Genomic DNA, 8,224 nt, shown 5'->3' with positions numbered 1-8,224 from the left:
ATCCAGCATGCATCTAGAGTATTAAGTTCATAAGAACAGAGTAATGCTTTAAGTAAGATGACATGATGTAGAGGGATAAACTCATACAATATGATATAAACCCCATATTTTTATCCTCGATGGAAACAATACAATACGTGTCGTTTCTCTTACTGTCACTGGGATCGAGCACGACAAGATTGAACCCAAAGCTAAGCACTTCTCCCATTGCAATAAAGATCAATCTACTAGGCCAAACCAAACTGATAATTCGAAGAGACTTGCAAAGATAAACCAATAATACATAAAAGAATTCAGAGGAGATTCAAATATTGTTCATAGATAAACTTGATCATAAACCCACAATTCGTCGGATCTCGGCAAACACACCACAAAAGAAGATTACATCGAATAGATCTCCAAGAAGATCGAGGAGAACTTTGTATTGAGATCCAAAGAGAGAAGAAGCCATCTAGCTAATAACTATGGACCCGAAGGTCTGAAATAAACTACTCACACATCATCGGAGAGGCTATGGTGTTGATGTAGAAGCCCTCTGTGATCAATGCCCCCTCCGGCACAGTGCCGGAAAAGGCCCCAAGATGGGATCTCACGGGTACAGAAGGTTGCGGCGGTGGAATTAGGGTTTTGGCTCCGTCTCTGATGTTTCCAGGGTACATGGGTATATATAGGAGGAAGAAGTACGTCGGTGGAGCAATGAGGACCCCACGAGGGTGGAGGCCGCGCCCCCCTACCTCGTGCCTTCCTCGTTGATTGCTTTACGCAAAATCCAATTCCTCTGGATCACGTTTGTTCCGAAAATCATGTTGCCGAATGTTTCATTCCGTTTGGACTCCGTTTGATATCCTTTTCCTTCGAAACACTGAAATAGGAAAAAATAGCAATTTGGGTTGGGCCTCCGGTTAATAGGTTAGTCCCAAAAATAATATAAAAGTGTATAATAAAGCCCAATAAACATCTAAAACAAAATATAACATAGCATGGAACAATCAAAAAATATAGATACGTTGGAGACGTATCAAGCATCCCCAAGCTTAATTCCTGCTCGTCCTCGAGTAGGTAAATGATAAAAACAGAATTTTTGATGTGGAGTGCTACATGGCATAATTTTCAATGTAACCCTCTTAATTGTGGTATGAATATTCAGATCCGAACGATTCAAAATAAAAGTTTAATATTGACATAAAAGTAATAATACTTCAAGCATACTAACTAAGCAATTATGTCTTCTCAAAATAACATGGCCAAAGAAAGTTCATCCCTACAAAATCATATAGTTTGGTCATGCTCCATTTTCATCACACAAGAATGCTCTCATCATGCACAACCCCGATGGCAAGCCAAGCAATTGTTTCATACTTTAGTAATCTCATACTTTTTTCAACTTTCACGCAATACATGAGCGTGAGCCATGGATATATCACTATGGGTGGAATATAATAGAATGATGGGGGTTATGTGGAGAAAAAAAATGTGAAAGTCTCACATCAACGCGGATAATCAACAGGCTATGGAGATGCCCATCAATTGATGTTAATTAGAGGAGTAGGGATTTCCATGCAATGGATGCACTAGAGCTATAAATGTATGAAAGCTCAACAAAAGAAACTATGTGGGTGTGCATCCAACTTTCTTGCTCACGAAGACCTAGGGCATTTGAGGAAGCCCATTGTTGGAATATACAAGCCAATTTCTATAACGAAAAATTTCCCACTAGTAGATGAAAGTGACAAAACAAGAGACTATTTATCATAAAGATCATGGTGCTACTTTGAAGCACAAGTATGAAAAAAATAGTAGCATTGCCCCTTTTTACCACTTCAAGGTAATGTAATGAACTTATTCTTTATTTATATTTGTGTTATACCTACTGTATTCCAACTTCTCTATGGTTTATAAACTATTTTACTAGCCATAGATTCATCAAAAAAAGCAAACAACACACGAAAAACAGAATCTGTCAAAAACAGAACAGTCTGTAGTAATCCATAACTAACTCAACTTCTGGAACCCCAAAAAATTTAAAATAAATTTCCGGACGTGAGGAATTTATCTATTAATCATATTAAAAAAGAATTAACTAATATCACTCTCCAAATAAAAATGGCAGCAATTCTCGTGAGCGCTAACGTTTATGTTTTTTACAACAAGATTAAAAAGACTTCCCCCAAGTCTTCCCAACGGTTCTACTTGGCAGAAACACTAATTAAACACAAAAAACACAACTATAAGATAGGATAGATAATTTATTTGTTATTAAACAGTAGCAAAAAGCAAGGAATAAAAATGAAATTGGGTTGCCTCCCAACAAGCGCTATCGTTTAACGCCCCTAGCTAGGCATAAAAACAAGGATAGATCTAGGTATTGCCATCTTTGGTTGGCAATTCTTCAGTAAGACATCTAGAACCCCTAGGAATTTCTTTATTTCTATTAATTATCAAACTCCTAGGCACAAAATCAAGAAAATCATTTGTAGTAAACGGTTCCTTAATGATAGCAAAAAGATTGGGATGAACACTTATTGATTTTAAATCCGCAGTTTCCTTACTAGAGGATTCACCCTTATTTTTAGGAACATAAACAAGTTTCGCAATTTTGGTAGGGGGATTAGGAGTATTTTTAATGGAAGAAAAGGAGGATCCCAAGTTGGTGATAATTCCCTCAAGTTTATCGATTCTAGTAGAATCTTGATCTATTCTTTTATTAACTATGGGTTCTTTTTCCTTAAAACTTTTGAAAGTAACTCCCACCTTAGATCCATATTGGGTAATTTGGTTGTGGATCTTTTTATCCAAATTCTCAATCAATTCTACAGTAGCAACTCTATTTTCAATAATTTCAAGCCTTTGCGTCACATGTTCCAAAGTTAACATAGTTCCATTAACCAAAAGGGGTGGTGAGCCAAACAAATCTATCATAGCATTATAAGAATCAAAAGTATGGCTACCCAAGAAATTTCCTCCGGCAATGGTATCAAGAATATATCTGTACCAAGGAGTAGCGCCTACATAAAAATTGCGGAGAAGAACGGAAGTAGATTGCTTCCGGGTAGATCTATTTTGAGCATTGCAAATTCTATACCAAGCGTCTTTTAGATTTTCTCCCTCCCTTTGCTTAAAATTAAGAACTTCATTCTCGGGAGACAACGGAGAAGATAAGGGACTAGCCATAATGACAAAGCAAGCGAAAGAGAGGCGGATGGAAAAGAGAGGGCGAATAAAACGACAAAGGTGAAGTGGGGGAGAGGAAAACGAGAGGCAAATGGAAAATAATGTAATGCGAGGGATAAGAGTTTGTGATGGGTACTTGGTATGTCTTGACTTGGCGTAGATCTCCCCGGCAACGGCGCCAGTAATCCTTCTTGCTACCTCTTGAGCACTACGTTGGTTTTCCCTTGAAGAGGAAAGGGTGATTCAGTAAAGTAGCGTAAGTATTTCCCTCAGTTTTTGAGAACCAAGGTATCAATCCAGTAGGAGACTACGCTCGAGTCCCATGCACCTACACAAACAAATAAGAACCTCGCAACCAACACGATAAAGGGGTTGTCAATCCCTTCACGGTCACTTACGAGAGTGAGATATGATAGATATAAATAAGATAATATTTTTGGTATTTCTATGATAAAGAGAAATAAAGATGCAAGGTAAAATAAATGGCAATAGAAATAACTAAGTGTTGGAAGATTAATATAATGGAAAATAGACCCGGGGGCCATAGGTTTCACTAGTGGCTTCTCTCAAGAGCATAAGTATTACGGTGGGTAAACGAATTACTGTCGAGCAATTGATAGAATTGAGCATAGTTATGAGAATATCTAGGTATGATCATGTATATAGGCATCACGTCCGAGACAAGTAGACCGAAACGATTCTGCATCTACTACTATTACTCCACACATCGACCGCTACCCAACATGCATCTAGAGTATTAAGTTCATAAGAACAGAGTAATGCTTTAAGTAACATGACATGATGTAGAGGGATGAACTCATGCAATATGATATAAACCCCATCTTTTTATCCTCGATGGCGAAAATACAATACGTGTCGTTTCCCTTACTGTCACTGGGATCGAGCATGGCAAGATTGAACCCAAAGCTAAGCACTTCTCCCATTACAAGAAAGAACAATCTAGTAGGCCAAACCAAACTGATAATTCGAAGTGACTTGCAAAGATAAACCAATCATACATAAAAGAATTCAAAGGAGATTCAAATATTGTTCATAGATAAACTTGATCATAAACCCACAGTTCATCGGATCTCGACAAACACACCGCAAAAGAAGATTACATCGAATAGATCACCAAGAAGATCGAGGAGAACTTTGTATTGAGATCCAAAGAGAGAGAAGAAGCCATCTAGCTAATAACTATGGACCCGAAGGTCTGAAATAAACTACTCACACATCATCGAAGAGGCTATGGTGTTGATGTAGAAGCCCTCTGTGATCAATGCCCCCTCCGGCGAAGCGCCGGAAAAGGCCCCAAGATGGGATCTCACGGGTACAGAAGGTTGCGGCGGTGGAATTAGGGTTTTGGCTCTGTCTCTGATGTTTCCAGGGTACATGGGTTATATAGGAGGAAGAAGTACGTAGGTGGAGCAACGAGGGGCCCACGAGGGTGGAGGGCGCGCCCAGGGGGTAGGCGCGCCCCCTACGTCGTGCCTTCCTCGCTGATTGCTTTACGCAGACTCCAAGTCCTCTGGATCACGTTTGTTCCGAAAATCACGTTGCCGAAGGTTTTGTTCCGTTTGGTTTCTGAAGGAAATATGCCCTAGAGGCAATAATAAAGTTGTTATTTATATTTCCTTATATCATGATAAATGTTTATTATTCATGCTAGAATTGTATTAATCGGAAACTTAGTACATGTGTGAATACATAGACAAACAGAGTGTCACTAGTATACCTCTACTTGACTAGCTAGTTGAATCAAAGATGGTTAAGTTTCCTAGCCATAGACATGAGTTGTCACTCGATTAACGGGATCACAACATTAGAGAATGATGTGATTGACTTGACCCATTCCGTTAGCTTATCACTTGATTGTTTAGTATGTGGCTATTGCTTTCTTCATGACTTATACATGTTCCTATGACTATGAGATTATGCAACTCCCGAATACCATAGGAACACTTTGTGTGCTACCAAACGTCACAATGTAACTGGATGATTATAAAGGTGCTCTACAGGTGTCTCCAATGGTTTTTTTGTTGAGTTGGCATAGATCAAGATTAGGGTTTGTCACTCCGATTGTCGGAGAGGTATCCCTGGACCCTCTCGGTAATGCACATCACTATAAGCCTTGCAAGCAATGTAACTAATGACTTAGTTGCGGGATGATGCATTACGGAACGAGTAAAGAGACTTGCTGGTAACGAGATTGAACTAGGTATTGAGATACCGATGATTGAATCTCGGGCAAGTAACATACCGCTGACAAAGGGAACAACGTATGTTGTTATGTGGTTCGACCGATAAAGATCTTCGTAGAGTATGTAGGAGCCAATATGGGCATCCAGGTTCCGCTATTGGTTATTGAATAGAGAGGTGTCTCGGTCATGTATACATAGTTCTCGAACCCATAGGGTCCGCACGCTTAAACGTTCGTTGACGATATAGTATTATATGAGTTATGTATGTTGGTGACAGAATGTTGTTCGGAGTCCCGGATGTGATCACGGACATGACGAGGAGCTCCAGAATGGTCCGGAGGTAAAGATTGATATATGGGATAAGAGTGTTTGGTCTCCGGAAGGGTGATAACCCACAAGTATAGGGGATCGCAACAGTTTTCGAGGGTAGAGTATTCAACCCAAATTTATTTATTCGACATAAGGGGAGCCAAAGAATATTCTCAAGTATTAGCAGCTGAGTTGTCAATTCAACCACACCTGGATAACTTAATATCTGCAACAAAGTATTTAGTAGAAAAGTAATATGATAGTAGTGGTAACGGTAGCAAAAGTAATATTTTTGGGTTTTTGTAGTGATGGTAACAATAGCAACGGAAAAGTACATAAGCGAAGAACAATATATGGAAAGATCGTAGGCATTGGATCGGTGATGGAGAATTATGCCGGATGTGATGGATCATGTAACAGCTACAACATAGGGTGACATAGAACTAGCTCCAGTTCATCAATGTAATGTAGGCATGTATTCTGAATATAGTCATACGTGCTTATGGAAAAGAACTTGCATGACATCTTTTGTCCTACCCTCCCGTGGCAGCGGGGTCCCATTGGAAACTAAGGGATATTAAGGCCTCCTTTTAATAGAGTACCGGACCAAAGCATTAACACATAGTGAATACATGAACTCCTCAAACAACGGTCATCACCGGTAAGTATCCCGATTATTGTCACTTCGAGGTTAACGGATCATAACACATAATAGGTGACTATAGACTTGCAAGATAGGATCAAGAACTAACATATATTCATGAAAACATAATAGGTTTAGATCTGAAATCATGGCACTCGGGCCCTAGTGACAAGCTTTAATCATAGCAAAGTCATACCAACATCAATCTCAGAAGATAATGGATACTAGGGATCAATCCCTAACAAAACTAACTCGATTACATGATAAATCTCATCCAACCCATCACCGTCCAGCAAGCCTACGACGGAATTACTCACGCACGGCGGTGAGCATCATGAAATTGGTGATGAAGGAAGGTTGATGATGACGATGGCGACGGATTCCCCTCTCCGGAGCCCCGAATGGACTCTAGATCAGCCCTCCCGAGAGAGTTTAGGGCTTGGCGGCGGCTCCATATCGTAAAACGCGATGAATCCTTCTCTCTGATTTTTTCTCCCCGAACACGAATATATGGAGTTGGAGTTGAGGTCTATGGAGCACCAGGGGGCCCACGAGGCAGGGGGTCACGCCTAGGGGGGCAGGCGCGCCCCCACCCTCGTGGACAGGTGGTGGCCCCCCTGGCGTGGATTCTTCTTCCAGTATTTTTTATATATTCCAAAATAATTCTCCGTTGATTTTCAGGTCATTTCGAGGAACTTTTATTTCTACATAAAAATAACACCATGGCAATTCTGCTGAAAACAACGTCAGTTCGGGTTAGTTCCATTCAAATCATGCAAGTTAGAGTTCAAAACAAGGGCAAAAGTGTTTGGAAAAGTAGATACGATGGAGATGTATCAACTCCCCAAGCTTAAACCTTTGCTTGTCCTCAAGCAATTCAGTTGATAAACTGAAAGTGATAAAGAAAAACTTTTACAAACTCTGTTTGCTCTTGTTGTTGTAAATATGTAAAGCCAGCATTCAAGTTTTCAGCAAAGATTATGAACTAACCATATTCACAATAACATTTAGGTCTCATGTTTACTCATATCAATGGCATAATCAACTAGCGAGCAATAATAATAAATCTCGGATGACAACACTTTCTCAAAACAATCGTAATATGATATAACAAGATGGTATCTCGCTAGCCCTTTTTGAGACCACAAAACATAAATGCAGAGCACCTTTAAAGATTAAGGACTTACTAGACATTGTAATTCATGGTAAAAGAGATCCAGTCAAGTCATACTCAATGTAAACTAACAATAATGGATGCAAATGACAGTGGTGCTATCTAACTGGTGCTTTTTAATAAGAGAATGATGACTCAACATAAAAGTAAATGGATAGGCCCTTCACAGAGGGAAGCAGGGATTTGTAGAGGTGCCAGAGCTTGGTTTTGAAGTAGATATAAATAATATTTTGAGCGGTATACTTTCATTGTCAACATAACAACCAAGAGATGTCGATATATTCCATGCTACACACATTATAGACGGTTCCCAAGCAGAATGGTAAAGTTTATACTCCCCCACCACCAACAAGCATTAATCCATGGCTTGCCCGAAACAACGGGTGACGTTGTCCTGGACTAGGGGGTACTCACCACGTCGTCTCCCAATCAGTTGGATTGGGCCGAGGACCCCCATGGCCGTATGCTCATGGGCCAGTTCGGACAGCCGATGTATACACGAGGAAGATTCCACAAGACTTGGAGATCAAGGCAAGGACTCCTCTCCACCGACGCATTCGACTAGGACTCTTGTTATCATAGGCCTCTGGTACATTATATAAGCCGATGCCAAGCTAGTCGGTAGATTATTGTGATATTACTCATCATACCTCTAGGGTTTAGACCAGAACATATGATCTCGAGGTAGATCAACTCTTGTAATCCTTATATTCATCAAGATCA

This window comes from Triticum urartu, chromosome 2A (assembly GCF_056163025.1).
Source record: "Triticum urartu cultivar PI428250 chromosome 2A, HENAU_Tu73, whole genome shotgun sequence".
NCBI classification, from domain to species: Eukaryota; Viridiplantae; Streptophyta; class Magnoliopsida; order Poales; family Poaceae; genus Triticum; species Triticum urartu.
Note: the sequence above shows the minus strand (reverse complement) of the source record.